Source organism: Triturus cristatus, chromosome 1_1 (assembly GCF_964204655.1).
Source record: "Triturus cristatus chromosome 1_1, aTriCri1.1, whole genome shotgun sequence".
NCBI classification, from domain to species: Eukaryota; Metazoa; Chordata; class Amphibia; order Caudata; family Salamandridae; genus Triturus; species Triturus cristatus.
The window spans coordinates 314,007,187-314,025,228 of NC_140579.1; the positions used below are offsets into that span (position 1 = coordinate 314,007,187).

Genomic DNA, 18,042 nt, shown 5'->3' on the forward strand with positions numbered 1-18,042 from the left:
TCCGCAGCTCGCACCATTCTTGGCCTTTCTAGATCATGCTCTGGAAGAGGGGCTATCCGACGCCTTCATTGGCTTCCAATCTCCAAAAGAATTGAATATAAATCCCTCTGTCTCACCTTCAAAACTCTCAAATTCTCTGCTCCCGAGATCCTGTCTGACCTAATCACCCCCTACATCCCTAGGCGCACGTTGCGCTCCTCCGAATTGATGCTGGCTGCTGTCCCCAGAGTTAAGAGATCCAGAGCTGGTGGCAAATCCTTTCGTTTCTTGGCACCTAAGCTTTGGAACTCCCTGCCTTTGTCAATCCGCACTCTGGACTGTTTGACTTCATTTCGCAAAGCTATCAAGACTTCCCTCTTCCCTGTGGCTTGATTTCCTCCTTCATCCTCTGGATTCTTGTGGTTAGCGCCGGGACGCCCCTTTGCTGGGGCAGCTGTGCGCTTTATAAAAAGGCTTAACATAACATAACATAACATAACATTCTCCAGAGTGGGGTTTCCTAAGGAGGTAGTTTTTGACAGAGGTACCAACATCATGTCAGGATACTTGACAGCTATGTGGAAGGAATGTGGTGTCAACTACAAGTTCACCACTCTTTATCACCCACAATGCAATGGGCTTGTTGAGAGATTCAACAAGACCCTAAAGGGTATGATCAAAGGATTACCTGAAAAGCTCAGGCGAAGATGGGACATCCTTCTACCCTGCCTTCTGTTTGCTTACAGAGAGGTCCCACAAAAAGGAGATGGCTACAGCCCCTTTGAATTGTTGTTTGGGCACCCTGTAAGAGGCCCCCTATGTCTGGTGAGGGAAGGATGGGAGTTACCTCTCAAAAAGCCTAAGCAAGACATAGTGGACTATGTACTTGATCTCCGCTCCAGGATGGCTGAGTACATGGAGAAGGTATCCAAAAACCTTGAGGCAAGCCAGGCCTTACAGAAAGCTTGGCATGACCAAAAGGCTGTCTTGGTTGAGTTTCAGCCAGGACAGAAGGTATGGGTGTTAGAGCCAGTGGCCCCAGCAGCACTCCAAGACAAATGGTCTGGACCCCATACAATCCTGGAAAAGAAGGGAGAGGTTACCTACTTGGTGGACCTAGGCACTCCCAGGAGTCCCCACAGGGTACTCCATGTTAACAGGTTAAAAGCATATGTTGACAGGGCAGACATGGGCTTGCTCATGGCTACAGATGAGGGACAGGAGGAAGAGAGTGACCCTCTCCCAGACCTGTTGTCTCAGAACCCTGAAGATGGTTCAGTTGAAGGAGTGACCCTTGGAGGCAACCTCACTGAGCATCAGCAAATTGAATGTAGACAAGTTCTACAATCATTTCAGCATATGTTCTCACTGATGCCTAGTCAAACTGACTGGTGTACCCATGTGGTGGACACCGGTGACAGTCTTCCTGTGAAGAACAAACTTTACAGACAACCTGACCATGTCAGGGACTGTATAAAGGCTGAGGTACACAAAATGCTGGAACTGGGCGTCATTGAGCCCTCAGAGAGCCCCTGGGCTAGCCCAGTGGTTCTGGTCCCCAAACCTCACACCAAAGATGGCAAGAGAGAGATGAGGTTCTGTGTGGATTACAGGGGACTCAATGCTGTCACTAGGACAGACGCACATCCTATTCCAAGGGCAGATGAGCTCATAGATAAACTGGCTTCTGCTAAGTTTTTGAGCACATTTGATTTGACAGCTGGCTATTGGCAAATCAGGTTAGCTGAGGAGTCCAAGGCCAAAACAGCATTTTCAACCCCAGGAGGGCACTACCAATTTTTGGTGATGCCCTTTGGTCTGAAGAATGCACCTGCCACCTTCCAAAGGTTGGTGAATCAAGTCCTAACTGGGTTGGATGACTTCTGTGCAGCATATCTTGATGACATTGCTGTCTTTAGCTCCACCTGGGAGGATCACCTGATCCACCTGAAGAAGGTACTTGAGGCTCTGCAAAAGGCAGGCCTCACTATCAAGGCTACTAAGTGCCAGATAGGGCAGAGTAAGGTTGTGTACTTGGGCCACCTTGTAGGTGGAGGCCAAGTTCAACCACTGGAGAGTAAGATACAATCCATCAAGGACTGGTCTCCTCCCACCACCCAGACTCAAGTCCGAGCTTTCTTGGGCTTGACTGGGTACTACAGGAAGTTTGTTAAGAACTATGGGTCCATTGTGACTCCTCTTAATGATCTGAGATTCAAAAAGATGCCCAAAAAGGTTCAGTGGACAGTAAGCTGTCAAAAGACATTTGATGACCTGAAGAAGGCCATGTGCTCTGCACCTATCCTGAAAAGTCCTGACTACTCCAAAGAGTTTATTGTCCAAACAGATGCTTCTGAGTTGGGTGTGGGAGCTGTGCTGTCACAACTTAATGTAGATGGTCAAGACCAACCCATTGCTTTTATTAGCAGAAGGTTGACCCCCAGAGAGAAGAATTGGTCAGCTATTGAGAGGGAGGCCTTTGCTGTGGTGTGGGCCCTGAAGAAGCTGAGGCCATACTTGTTTAGCACTCACTTCAAGATTCAGACCGACCATAAGCCCCTCTTGTGGCTAAACCAGATGAAGGGTGAAAACCCCAAACTTCTTAGGTGGTCCCTTTCCCTACAGGGGATGGACTTTACAGTGGAGCACCGGCCAGGTACAGACCATGGGAATGCAGATGGTCTCTCCAGGTACTTCCACTTAGGACATGAAGACGAGACTGGTCAAGGCTAGTTTAATGTCCCTGCGTTTGGGGGGGGTTGTGTAGGAGAGTAGGGTCTGCTATCCTATGGTCACCCCAGATTTTTGCTTTTTGCTTCACTGGTTTTTGACATACTGAGGCTGTGGGCCTGCTAATCAGACCCCCAGCCTGCTGTTCTCTCTACTAAATTGACACTATGCACTTTAGGTGCATAACCAATCGGAACTGGATCACCCTGTGAGCCCCTGTACCAGTGTACACTAGGTACCCAGGGCATTGGTGTATCTAAGGCCTACCAGGGGCTGAAGCATGTATTGTGCCACCCCTGGCCTGGCCTAACAATTTGACACAACTGGCTGATCACTCAGCTGGGGTAAGTTGGTGTATTCACCTCTTACTTAGGTGTAGTATACCTATACCTAACCTTAAATGGGACACATGTTAACCTATAAGTCACTCCTATGGCAGGCCTTAACAATCCTGAAGGCAGAGTGCTTGGTTTCATGTGAGATGGTGCTCTGGCATGAGCTGAGCCTGTCTGCAGTAGTCGGAACAACTTCCTTCTACCGTTTCCAGATATCGCCATACCATATACTCTTAAGTGCAATATGAACCTCGCGGTTAAATGCTATCTTTGGTTTGGCTTTATCAAAACATGTCGAGTAAGGTGTCATACGAATTGGAATACTAACCCCTCACCAATTCTGGCGACGGGGTTAGCATTCCACCCTTCTAGAGGGACACGACATGTACAGATCCTGAAACCCGGGTAAAATCAGACATAGCCTCAGCTCCACAAAATGGACGCTGCCACCACCGACACAAGTCTGCCCTCCTGCTGCTGGGAGTCCTTCCAGCTTGGGAGACGTGGAAAAAGGGTTTCCTGCCAGGGGAGGTGCGAGCACCACCCCAGACAGGATTTTGTGTATTGATCAGGTAGGGCTTGAATAGAATCAGACATGCCTGAGGCTCACAAGGAGCCTCGGTGCATATGCCAGTTCAAACCGGTCCTGGACAAAGGATTGGGGGTGTAACCACCCCCCTTCCTGGTCCCACCCTTAGGGAGGGACCTAGCAGGTAGTCCGGCCCCTAGAATCCGCTAAAAGGTAGGAGCTGTGTCCTAAGACTTCAGACATCCTGGAATCAACTTGAAACTAAGAAGAAGACGGGAACTTCGACGTTCTGCTGCACAGAAGACTGAAGGAAATCTCCCCTATGGTCAGGGAGTGACCATCTTGCTAACGCAAGCACCATCCAGCAACTCGACGTCTGCTTTGCCGCCACCTCCTGCCGGAGTCCGAGCCCAGAGACCAACAAGAACTGGACCTCCAGACCTCTCACCACCCGCTCCACAGTCCCTGCAAAGAAGGAACCCGTGGAGGCACCGAGACACGTGGAGCTCGTGAACCGACTCATGGACGTCGTCGACCTTCAGGGACCACGTGGCTGCAGAGACAAGCTACACCTCTTCACCTGTTTGCACCCGACATCGCCTGGTACCTACCTGGTGCCACGCCGGTCACTGGCTAGTGACTGTGAACACTGTCCCCTCTGCTTACAGGTCTTCTACACTTCCGATCCACCCTTGGATCCACTGCATCTCTTCTGGACCGACCGCCTGCAGCATCTTTGTCATCAGGCTCCATTGAACAGATAGACGAAACCCGACGCACTTCGAGCCCTATGCACCCGCTTCCTGTGGGTGAGGTAAAGCTGGCCTCCGGTGCACAAGTGTAGAGTAACATCTCTAATGTCTAGGTTTGAAGTCTTGATTTCGTAGTCCAACCAGAAGACCCTTCTAGCAGTAACTTTTGAACTTTTACGCACCCATTGAAAACCTATGGGAGCCCGCGTGTAACTTTCCTCACTGCACACGCGACCCGTGGACCTCCTGGTCACTAACTAAAGTTAGCTCCTTGTAGGCCCAGCGATTCTAGAGGCCATAGGCCTTTTCCCTTTCCTGTTCGTGGTACTTATACCACTATTTTAGTATATGGTTTGAGCGGCCACCAGGGCCTATCCATATAAAGTGCAACTTCTGTATATTGTGATACTTTCTTGTTTAACGATTTGTGCTCCTGTGCTCATAAAGAGTCTAAGAGATACTTTGAGTAATAAATACATATATATTTTGAATATATATCTGTGTGGTGTCCTTTCATTGGTATAAAGGGGGGTTACATATGGTAAAACAGCTTGCTTAACACGCCTAAACGAGTTTAGCCTCAAAGACTGCTTAGCCTACGCTACCACTAGGGCAGCTGGTCCAAAAAGGTTGACTTACAACCACACCATAAGGGTTGCTTGGCATGGTACAAGGTGGTCACTTTAATTAGTGAACATCATATACCAGGCCAACTTCTCACATTTACCCACTATGTAAAGTGACTTGAATGCAGTTTAGAGATGCACTGACACCTGTCTTCCATGCTGCCGGGCCAATGTCTTGGGAGAAATATTCATTTCTTAATTTGGATCTCAGGAACTGTGACAACAGCTAGTTTCAGAATCAAATCATGAATGTAATCTGGTCTGAAAAGAATAAACCTGCTGGCTGATGTCCTTTTTAGGTCTCGCCTGAGACAGCGCATGCTGTCTCTCCGAGACATTTCGTAAGTGGCTTTTAAAAGTGCCAACCGAGACTTTTGCTGGCCTGCAGCTTGCGTTCACGAGAGCGTGCACGTGCACAGCTGCCATCTGTCTTTTTATTGCTGTAATCAGTCTCCTCTGCTTGCACTACCCCCTCCCTTTTCCACCTCCCTCCTGGTCAGCCTCGCTCTCCCAAGCGCCTCGCTTAGGCACATACATAGCTTAGGAATTTCGAGCGGAAGAGTGGAAACCTCGAAGAGCTCTCCCCGCTTGTTTTTTATTCGACTTGCATCTAGCACATTCCTGAGTCTTCATTGTTATGGATGCACTAAAATAATACGAGCTACGGTGTCCACTAGAACTGCAATTATGAGTGACATTTCAACGACTATGAGTGTCCCTTTCTTGAAAGCAAAATCAACACACTAAAATTTGCAGATTAACAGCCCCCTCTGCAAACAGCATCAGGCATTGATTGGGGTGCAAGACAGGCTGAGGGGTACACATAGAGCTGGGCGGCAGCGGAGTGAAAACAAGGTCACAGCAGAACGTCAACTACCAAGGCAGGCAGCTGACTGACCCCATGCTAAGCGCAATTATACTTTTGAGTCCAGTTAGTAACACTCTTCCGAGGCGCACTGTCTGAGACTGACACCAGTATCTTACTTAAAGTCCGCGGCGACTGCTGGAGCCCAGAGTACACAGTGTGCGGCGCCCACTGCTGAGCCGGGATTGCAGCCCGGGCGGCGCGTTTGCTGAGGGTGCGCTCTTTGCAGCCAGGAGGACTCTCTCGGTGCTTCGATGGGCGCACAGCGGAGGTAAAGTAAAGTAGACACGTGGGTGCTGCTAGTGGGTAAGTAGTGCGCTTTGAAGATGCATGCTTTTAATAGGAGCGCCTCGGCTCGTGGTAGAGGAAAACGTGCCTCAGACTTACACCTTTCCGGCCGAGCTCCGCCTCGTCTGTCTCTGATCAGGGATTAGAGGCATCTCTCTATAGGTATGATGTGTATGTGCCCGCTCTCGCTTCAGTGGGGACCCGTGCCCCGTCCTACGCCTGAGGAGGTGCAGAGGACAGGACCGTCAGTCACTGACTATGTGCCCCCTCCCGCAAGAGTGAACGAAGACTCACAGATACACGACATATGCGGGGGACCTTTAACCTTTAGAAGTAACAGTCCAACCTGAGGCGGATACCATAATTAACAAAATTTAACGTTATTCCTGCACCGGCGAGTATTGTATTGTCTTTCTAAATTCACAAATCTGTTTTTAAACTGATTCATGTTAAACAACGGGTTAGTAAAGTTCATTCCACTCTCTCTCCCTTGTGTGTTTTACATCTGTTGCATTAATATTAACACGCTTTAAAAACACGGACAAACGAGTCAGGGTGTGTAGATCTCTGTTGTGTCAGCTTCAGTTTCTGCCCTATTGACTCTACAACTACAAATTCCGTGACAGGAAAGCTCTTAGATTGCCTGAGGATTCCCTTTCAGTTTTTACTCAAGTTAAGTTCTGCACCTGAGTGTAACTGGTCCTTTGGCGTTGAACCCTATTTACCTTCAGGGCACACAGACCCTCATTTTAAAGAAAACAAGCATTGGCATAGCCAATAGGTCTCACCTTTGGGACCTTATAAGTGTTTAGCCATGCAACGGTTTATGTTGTTGCACAAAGGATATTGTGCTGCATAACTAAATACTTATAAGGTCCCAAAAGCGAGACCTATTGGCTATGCCAATGCTTGTTTCATTTTTAGTTTTTGTACTTATGATTTATGGAATATTGTCTCTGAGGTAATTTAAGTGAATTAATGAGACATTAATTCTTGTGACAGGATTGATACCATGTTTTCACACTTCTTTACATCACTTAGCTACCCTGTCTGAACTAACTGCCCGTCCAATTCAAATTCAAAAGGGATCCCAAGGAAATGAGGGAAGATGCATCCTAGGATATTTGTCAGTGAAATCTTTGCTGTCACGTGTCTCTGTTGGTTTGTGGGACATTCCAAGATTGTGTGAGAAAAGATACCAGACTCAAATGCTTTTGAAGTGGAATGGACTAACTCGCACATACCTGGGCAGTACGTGGACCTGCTGGACGGCGTTTGGATCGCCATTGCCTTTGCCTCTGACCTCACGCCTCGCGGAACCCGCTCCGCGGGTCCCGCTTCGCCAAGGGGCGCCTGGAACTTGGGAGCTGCCGTTGTTGGGACAGACCAGGGCTAAGGGCTGTGAGGGCTGCGAGCAGGAGGGGCTGGACTCAGTTTCCCAAGAGTCACAGCTCAGCTCCGCCCGCAACACCTGGGCCGCTCTCCCTCATCGCCACGCCCTTACCCATTACCCAATTATATCCTAGGCCATAAGTAAGAGCACGAACACCGCTGCGCGGGAGCGCGCGGGAGCGTCCCAGGAGAAGCCCGGGACAAGGGCGGGACCGTCTTTGGCCGTCAGTGGCCGAAGGAGGCTGGGCTGGGCCCACTCTCTTGATCCCCCTTTGTGTTACAATTAAGGCAATGCCTTCGCCCCCACCACGGGAAACCCCCTCAAGGGATGGCGCCTCCAGCTCTGGGACTTTGGATAATTACTTCAAACCCACTAAAGGAGAAGCGGACAAGGAAAGCTCGCTTGAGAAGCGTAGGGTGGAGCGCAGGCGCTCCATTGAATCTATGAAAACCAGGCCCTTGACCGATATCATTCCTTATCCCACCACTCAAGAGGAAGGCACTCCACCCAGCAGTCTGATTAAATCGACACTCGAGGACTTCCCCGTCTTACTAAGGGAAATTCCTTCTACTCCAGGGATAGCGCTTGGAAAAAACATAGAGCCAGCCCCTCTCGAGTTCTCCCATACCCCTATTAACCTGGTAACTCAAACCCCACCTACGCAATTGGTTAATAAGAGCAAGTCCAAATTAAATGTAGTGGCGGAGTTACATAGGCCCCCACCCAGTAAACGTGCTCGGTAAACAGTGGGGGGGCGGGGGAAATCCAAAATATCACATCTTGACTTTGGCAAGAAACGCACTAACACCGCTCTATCGGGGAAGCCTACGGAGATAGTGCCTACCATTCCACCGCCCACGCCCCCAAACCCCAGTATAACGGCCACCACTAAAGAACCAGAGGTAATTTCTTCAAACTTAAACCTCCCACTCTCTGCCAAAGGGAGCATTGAATTCCTACTCCGCTCCCTTTTGCAGCCCATTACCGACAGCTTAAAAAAAGTCGAGATCAGGCTCACCCTACTAGAAACTTCTCTTACCACTTTGAACACTCTAGTAAGTAAGCAGACAAAGCTAGTGGGAACCCATTCCTTTGCTGGGGATCCTTCCAAAGCAGAAGCTGCAACTAATGCCAATAAAGCCCCCCCCAGAAACCCATCGCCTGCCCCCCCTCTGCAACCCCTTATGGCCATCCAACTCCAGGCACGGCACAATAATCAAAGCAACAGACCTACCCACCCCGTGGACTTAGCCTCCCATAGCTCTCAAATAGAGTCCTCTGGAATACATCAAGATCAGGTTAACGCCCCCCCACCCACGCCCATTTGCCCAACTCCCAGACCACGAAGGCCAGACCTCCCGCCTGAAGCTAATAGATTAATGGTGGTCTTAGCTGGTGCCCCCCACTTAAGATCAGGGGAAAATGAGGACTACCAATCCCTTAAGAAAAAGGTAATCAAATGGCTTAACTGGAACCGACCCTTGCCATCCCATTTTAATAAGGAAATCATCATGGTGAGAAGGGTTCCATGGCTAGGGAAGACCAGGAAAACCATAGTGGGGGACTGTATTATGGTAACCTTTAAGGATCCGGGAACGGTACGACACATTTGTGGAGGAATGAACCGATCCCTTGATTCCACCAAACAGACCCTCCCAGTATCTTTTTTCTTCCCCCCGATTCCCAGGCACCAGGTCCCAACACACGATGACTGGACAAGGGTGGAACACAGACGTAAACACAAAGGCTTTCTACAACGCCCGTACTTCCAACCGCCTGAAACACCTTTTTGCGATTTTAATCGCTTTAACTGCCTGAACGGTTTGGATGGGGTCGACTGACTTACCGTCTGTAAGACAGTGCCAGGGGTCTCGGGCTCCCCCGCTGTGTCCTCCGGTTCAATTTCTGGCCCCCTGAACGATCCAGCTGCTTCAGACCATGGCAGAACCGAATCTTTTCACCAAGCCATTGATGGGGTAGTTGTTGCTGAGGGGATAACTACGGTTCCTTTCCTTGTGGGCAATGGTGCGCCAAGACCACCGGTGCCACATGCATCTTCTGCTGCCCCTACTATAGGTCCCGCATTTGAAGTGGGGCATGGACTCACCTCCTCCAACCCTCATGGTATGGCATCTGCCACCTCCGAACATTTGAAGATAATTTCCTGGAACATCGCGGGATTAGCTAACAAACTGGAAGACCCGGCTTGGGCAAAGTACATAGAAACTGGTGACATATGTATGTTCCAGGAAACCTGGGCCAGAGAGGACTATGGACATCAAGGCTATACGTCATTTTTCATCCCAGCAAGGTGGGAAGGCAAAGGCCGCCCATCAGGGGGCCTTACGACGTGGGTTGCTGCGCACCTGGGCTGTGTGGCCACACGGCTCCCATTCAACTCTGATGACATCCTTGCGGTCTTATTAACATGGCCAAACAAAGCTAACCTCCTGCTGGTCAACATCTATTCCAGGCCGATGGGAATGGCAAAAGAATCATCGACCTTTGATAAACTCTCGAACTTCTTATCTGAACTGTCGATTGATTCATATTATGTGGTGGGTGGGGACTTTAACTCTCACTTTGAGCCACTCCCCGGCCTCCAGGAAGGGTTCTTATCAGAAGAAGAAGTTAGGTGGGCAGTACCATGGGTTGATGTGCCATCTCCGAAAGCTTGGACCCCACTGGCACTGCAAATCACTGCCCTTACGTTAAGGTTTGGACTCAGAGCGTGTAATGGGCGAATTAAATCCGATATACCAGGCAAAAATACTTACAATCGGCGGGGAAGAGAGTCTCATTTGGACTATGTCCTGGTCCAATTGGCGAGATGGTCAACAATACAGGACTTCAGGGTAATAGACAGGTTGGACAGTGACCACAATGCCCTCGAGTTAGACCTTGCTCATCCAGCACCTCAGGCCCCAGTGACCCATGAGGAAGGGAATCGCCCCACGCTCCTCATAGACAACAGTAGGAGAAGAATTAGGTGGGAGCATATGGTCACAAGCAAGGATAAACTCCCACTGCTTTATGCAGAGATTACTCCCATCCTGGAAACTGTTGGGGATCTTGACAGTGTGGCAAATAAAATAGATATAAGGAGCAAACTGTTTGTTGCCCATGAGGAACTTATAAAAGTTGCGGCACCCCACTTTACTCGTAACATACGAAAGCCAAGGGAGAGGTGCCAAGGTAAAACACAATGGTATAATGTAGCCTGTAGACGGGCCAAAACAGAACTCCTTGGAGCAATTAAGGAGGGCACAGGAGGGGAACGCCTTAAGCAACGCAGGCAAGCTTACAAGAAGCTTCTTGCTCAGGCCAAAATAGAATGGGAGGAAAATCTGTGGGAAGAACTTACAAAGGCCCTAGCAATTCAAGATCAACGCCTGTTCTGGAGAATTGTGAATGGGGGATCAGGGAGTCTACACTCGGCAGTGGAGCCTAACATAGCTCCTGGAGTGTGGCAGGCCCACTTCAAGTCCCTATAGAGTCTGGAGAACTCCCTGCGCCAATCGAACCGGAGAGGCTGGGCCCTCAGGCGGATCCAATAACACTGAGTGAGGTCACTGCTGCTATTTCAGGCCTGGCTTCGGGGAAGGCGCCTGGACTGGATGGGCTACCGGGAGACCTGTTCAAGCAGGAGCCCACCGTCTGGGCGCCTTACCTCGCTGCTCTTTTTAACGGTATCCTCGGTGGGATGGAAATCCCTAGTACTTGGCTGGGGGCTGAGGTGGTCCCGATTTTCAAAAAGGGATCCCCCCTCCTCCCAGACAACTACAGACCGATTAGTCTGATAGACGTAGCGCAGAAGCTGTTCGGCAGGGTTCTCCTGAATAGGCTCCAGGACTGGATAGAGGAGGTGGGCGCCCTCAGTCCCTATCAGGCAGGATTTAGGAAAGGGGTATCGACTGTGGACCAGGTTTTTAGATTGAACCTGGTCTATTGGAGGACAGTGAGGTTCGAGGGCGGTAGTTTGTACACGATTTTCGTGGACCTACGGGCCGCCTTCGACCTCGTGCCCAGGGGAAAACTTTGGATTATCTTGGCAGGGATGGGCGTACCACCAGATATTTTATTGACCTTGCAGAGGTTGCATCATAACAATTATGCCCAGGTGAGGTGTGGGAGGTCGGGGGAACTGACTGACAGATTCCCCGTTGGCAGAGGGGTAAGACAGGGCTGTGTGCTGGCGCCGACCCTGTTTTGCCTCTTTGTCAACGGGGTAATCGCCCATCTTAACGCCACCGACTACACAGATGCCCCCAAATTAAACGGCAACTGTGTGCCCGCAATAATGTTCGCGGACGACACATTGTTAATATCTAAAACACCCATGGGCATCCAAAGGATACTCGATGCCTTTGTGGCCTTCTGCCAGGATAGAGGGTTGGAAATCAACGCCACAAAAACCAAATATATGGTATTGAATCCGAGCCCCAAACAGCGCCCGAATCCGCAACTGGGAGCAGTGCGGCTGGAAAGAGTAGCCACGTTTGAATATCTCGGCGTGACGCTCAACGAAAATATGATCTGGGGGACCCATCAGAGCGGGGCTAACCTTAAATTAGTGCAAATTACCGGGGGTATATCCCGGATGATGATTGGTTCGACCTACCGCCCACTGGGGGCCTTAATTCAGATATATAAAGCCCAGGCCAGGGGGGCGATCTTGTACGGGGCTGAATTGTGGGGCCACATTCCATGTCGGAACCTGTCTTCCACGGAAAATAGGTTTATAAGACAAATAACCGCACTTCCCCCTAGCACTCCACTTCTTCCTCTGAGGCTTGATCTAGGGCTACGGCCACTTGCCGACGAGATAAGTCTAAGACCCATTGCCTTCTGGCGCAGGCTATGGAGCAGCGATGATCTCGCCGACTATAGGGCGGAATTGGCCGAACTATTAAAGCACCCCAAGGCGCTCAGTATTCCCTGGGTCAAAAACATCCAGTCAATTTGCACCGATCTGGGGCTCCCTGAATTGTGGACCGAACCAGCGAATGTAGCACCAGGAATCTCTAAGAGATCCCTGGCGAATCTGTATCACGAACACAAAAGGGCAAGGGCCTTAGCTACCCAGACAGAGGGGTCCCTCTCTTCCATATTCCTGCAAACTAAGGATCTCTACAGATTTGAGAAGGCTTTCGATCCCATATATCCCATACTCACCAGAAAGTTATTTCTCCAGTGGAGATACAGTACATTGCCTTTTCGGTCCTTTTCAAGCACCTGGCTACAAGTCCCTTCCACCAAATACTGTCCTCTTTGCGTTGATAAAGAGGAAAATGATTTGCATGTGATCTTTTTCTGCCCAGCCTACAAGGCAGCCAGAAGGCATTGGCTGCTTCCCTTGATTAAGAATTTGGGTGGCAGGGAATATACACCTATGTACAGGATTTTAAAATCCGATGTTTCTGGCCCAACCGTTTTTGCACTTTCCAAATTCTTTACGAATGTTTGGTATACGCGTATTCGTCTTTTAAAAAATGCTGGGTAGATTTTAGAATCACTTCAATTCTTAATAACTGTTTTTATTGTCTGTGTTGATCTTAAAATCATGTATTGATGTTTTAACAAATCTGACAGATTCATGTGATTTTTTTGTATGTGCATCTTTTATGACCAAATGGTCGAAATAAAGATTGGAATTGAATTGGAATGGACTAAAATGGTTGGAGGTGGGTAGAGTTGGATGGCAGAAAGGAACTCATTTGTCACTAAGCAGTTCTTGCTTGTAATGGTTTTTTTTCGTTTTTTTCCCGCTTTTTTATTAAAAGCCTGTAGGGACAATTTTTGTTACACTAGCCACACTCACAGAATAGAAACTTCATCACACAGTAGTAAAATTAGGAGTGTGGGAAATTGCTGTAGACTGTTTTACGCTCTCTTGTCAATTACATGCTAATTTTCCTTTTACAATGCATGTTCTGCCTGAATATTTTAAGATGCTCCCCATCCTCCCAGCCTCATCACGCTATCCCACTCGTTTATGCCATGTCACTGGGTTCTAGTGTGACACCAGTCGTTACTACCACCACCACCACACCTCACCTGCAGGTCAGACTCAATGGTAATGCTGATAGGCCTTAAACCAGTTAAACGATGAGAATTGGAATTGGAGCCCTGCTACAGTGCAGGTTCTTCATCCAGGACCCATGTTGACACCCCTAGAGACATTCAAACAATATGCACTGGCCCTGACGGCATCCTGCTCGTCATTGTTTTCCTTGGGTTCACCTCTCTAGTCTCATAGTTAATGCCATAGCTGATGGTGGTCAGCGTGTGACTTACTTGTATTATCACGCTCTCTTTCTATAACATAGAAAGATAGGGCTACCCTGTCCTCCGGAAATGGAACATGGGTCATAAACAATATTTTTACAACAATGGTTTCATAGGATTCATGGAGCTACACATTTTTGATTTATTTTGGCCAAAGCTCTCTTTCATCACTGACTCAAATATGGAGAGCACCTAGATGAATGAATGGTCCCATTATTTAACACAGAAGATACATGGGATCTGGATCATTTTGCTATTTCATACCTAAATATTTGTAAAAAGAAAACAAAAATTACATATGTTATACCTATGATAATGAGAGTTTACCATAAAAAAACCCTCAACAAGTGGCACTTGTTTCAGACTTAATGCAAGGTGCCAGTGTAACACAGTAACTGTGCTAACCACACCAGATGGATGTTTATTGTACTCCCTAATGTGCCCTTTTCATTGTCTTCCAACATAAGGCCTATTCACATTTGCTTTCAAAGAGACAGTCTTCCTTTTTGCTCATCTTGTGAATCCCTTACCTGGTTATTTTTATTTTTATTTATTTTTTATTACATTTTTCTCTTTTTACTAAAATGTTTTGCTGACATTTTAGTTCTTTATTTTTTAATTGTAGTGTTCTGGAATTGGCTTGCTGCAGACATTTTACCAGTGTGGCCACCTCAATCCAGGTCATTATGGACACTGTTCTCAGTCCTGGACTTTTGTGTGTTAGCATAATGCTTAGTGCGGGTTTTAAGCGGGTTTTGCTTTCATTGAGCTAATCAGAATAACCTGAAATCTATAATTGGTAGGCAAAAATGTCAGGATTGTTGACAGTGTCTGTCACGACTGATGTAGCTGGTTTAATGATAGTCAGACCAGCAAGGAGCGACAGTAGAATTCTATGTGGGTGGTGGTGATGTGGTCATATTTCTTCATTTCCCTAATGTGATGTACGGTGGCATGTAGGATGTCCTTAAGCGGGCCTAGTGTGGAATAAGAGGCCATGGATCAGGTCATTACCAGCATCCAAATGTGAGGGTATGAAGGGTTAAACAAATGCTCAGTAGTCACTTTCTAGGAGGCATTGCTTCACTTTAGTCTAGGTTTTATTTAGTTGTTGCTTATTGTTCTTGACAAATTGCAAACATTCAGTTCTAACATGGTTAAGCTTCGGGCAGGGGCTTGACATCCAAGACTGGATGAGGTCCAAGCAGTGTTTGAAGCACTAGATGTCGGTAACAGAGGAGAATCCCTATATAGTCCTGTGACATTTTCATATTGGGGATTTTTATGCTGGTATTGGTGAACTAAGTCCCAAGAGTCTCCATTTAGTGGTTAAGGATAACAGGGGACAAAATGGAACCCTGTGGAATTCTGCAAATTAGAGGGGTCTGCTGGGACCTGGAGGTCCCCATTTGCATGAATTGGTCTCTGGATAAATAGGTTGAGAATATAGGGTGTGGATAAGGGTAGAGATGTTGCCAGCTGCTGGCAGCTGAGAGGTACAGTAATATTCAAGACCTAGGTGTCCATCAAGGTTTTGCTTCCTTTTTCTGACCAATTATGTTTATAACCTTCATGTATTTTTGTTGTTTTTGCAATAATCAAAAGCTTGATTCTGTTGTGTCTGTTGTACAGTAATATCAGGAGGAGGTACAGTAAAATCAGGAGGAGGTACAGTAATATCAGGAGGAAGTACATTAATGTCAGGGGGAGGTACAGTAATATCAGGAGGAGGAACAGTAATATCAGGAGAAGGAACAGTAATATCAGGAGGAGGTACAGTAATATCAGCAGGAGGTACAGTAATATCAGGAGGAGGAACAGTAATATCAGGGGGAGGTACAGTAATATCAGGGGGAGGAACAGTAATATAAGGGAGAGGTACAGTAATATCAAGGGGAGGTACAGTAATATCAGGAGGAGGAACAGTAATATCAGGAGTAATATCAGGAGGAGGAACAGTAATATCAGGGGGAGGAACAGTAATATCAGGGGGAGGTACAGTAATATCAGGGGAGGAACAGTAATATCAGGGAGAGGTACAGTAATATCAGGGGAGGAACAGTAATATCAGGAGGAGGAACAGTAATATCAGGGGTGCGTACAGTAATATCAGGAGGAGGAACAGTAATATTAGGAGGAGGAACAGTAATATCAGGAGGAGGTGCTCCAGCGCTGAACACCACAAATTCCCTCGCTACAGACCAGACCACAAATCATTCACACAGTCACTGGTGGGGCCCATAACACCAAACATTCATTCTACTTTCAGATCAATGGTCCTCAAAAGAGGGGAGTTTCTTTCCCTTTTATTCCATGCGCTGGAAATGGGAGGAAAAGTGCACCAATCACCTGATGAGTATCGACAAGTTTACTTATACCTCCCTAGCTCACCAGGATCTCAATACATGATAACCTAGCAGTCCCTCCCATACTATTGGCCATGGATCAGCCAGTTGCTGGGAATAGCAACCCTCAATTCTGTAAAACAATATACATTGAAAATACTTCAAATAATAACCCGATACAGTTCTTTAAATGCAAACAATATGTTTATCTAGTTTTAAGCATAAGGAAATCATATAGCATTCAATATTTTAGTTCGCATATTTACCTAATCTGGCTAAATGTCGTCCCGTATGTCAATTTCGGATCTTTCGTCTCTATGCCCATAAATCAAAAGAACAGTTCGTAAATTAATTGGGCATCTGATCAGTCCATCAGAGTCTCTGGCAGCAGCTGTCCAGCAGTGTCACCGTCCTCGCCGTCAGCATAACGTCGGGCAATCTGGCAAAGTGATGGTGTGCAAGGAATAGAGGCAGTCTAAAAGCCATGTCCTACCCTCTCTAGTCTATTTTTATAATACATTTTTATCGGAAAATGTTTCAATACATGTTACAAAACAATTTTAATTGGTTAACCAGGATCATTCTTCCTGCTTCTCATACATCAAATGTTGCATTAGATGCAGCTGCTCAAATTTTTGGGTACATTTGCAACAGTTTCTAATTCATTCAGGACATGTTGATTCCCATGCAGGGTCGTGTCCTTTGTGTCATCAAATATAATAGTTCATAGTTTAAGTACATCCTTTGTTTGATGCTTGGCGCTCCTCCCAGGACGACCTTCACGGAGACAGTCTGCCTGGGGTCAGGACGAAGTTATTGTTGCTCATCTTTTAACGCAGGCGCACTTCACTCAGTGACTTCTCTGTCATGTCGGGGCATCAATATAGGGATGGCAGCCATTTTGTGGCCACTCCAGTAAGGTCAACTTAAGCAAAGGAACATAAAACGTAATTAATACATAGAAATGACTATTAAAATGTTATTCCCTCACTAAACCCACTATGTGTATGTATTTATCCGGCCAAAAGCAACACGCATTGCAGTTTATACTCACAATTTAAAGCACGATTCACAAATCACATCACAAAAGCAACATTAAACATGCAAATTCTAAATATCTGTTATTAGTATGCCTACAAAATTAGTTTACGTATCAATCAAGCCTTGCAAATGCAATTCCCACGTGTATTTTCTAATTAATAATGTTGATTAATTAAACACAGCAAACAATTAATACTATTAATGTTAAACAGTTATTCATGTTAATTCAAAATGATAAAATGGAGGAGGTATACATTTCTTAAGGAAAACCTCGCTCCAGCAATCCCCCCTTTGGTGATTTTATCACCACAAAACACCCAAATTTAGTACCCTTTTACGAAGATTTGAAATGACTTCTTATTCATAGCTCAAAATTCAGTTTCTTCATAATCAGCTCTCTTTACCTTCTTGTACATATTATCTTTCCACTCATCTAAAGTTATCTCTGTTAAGTCTCTTTCTGGATCCTTTTCTTTTCAGTTTTCCTCTTTTTATCTTATTATTTGTTTTCTTTTTCTTGCAACACATACACCCTAATCTTATCACTAACACTGCAATTATCACACATGTTAATGGAAACAGAATTTTACCTATAACAGTACTACCTATTTTAGCTAAGAAATTTTTAATAGCAGCTATTTTCTTTCCCATTCTTGTCCATACATCTTCAACCTCCAGTGGTACAAGTTCATCGTGCAATTCAGTAATATTTTTAATGTAAACTTTTAAATCTATACTTTCATCTGGAATGTAAGTGCAACAATGTTGAACTTTCAGCATTCCACAGACTCCACCCTCTTTTGCCAGAGAAATGTAAAGGGCAAGTCGATTTTGTATTACCATAGCACGCATGGCAACCATTTCAGTATTT

At 46.7% G+C, this 18,042-nt stretch overlaps 1 protein-coding gene across 7 annotated transcripts in view; it reads right to left on the reverse strand.

The window, feature by feature from the left end:
* Positions 1-18,042, reverse strand: part of LOC146870167 (uncharacterized) — a 740,305-nt gene that overhangs the window by 182,824 nt on the left and 539,439 nt on the right. For 5 of the 7 annotated variants that reach the window (XR_014969693.1, XR_014969687.1, XR_014969689.1 and 2 more), the window contains one exon: positions 16,380-17,055. The exons of 1 other annotated variant lie outside the window; for it this stretch is intronic. The gene's annotated coding sequence lies outside the window, so the exon portion shown is untranslated. Of the gene's footprint in view, positions 1-16,320; positions 17,056-18,042 lie in introns of those variants that run through there. One more of the 7 variants, XR_014969680.1, reaches the window with a different exon arrangement.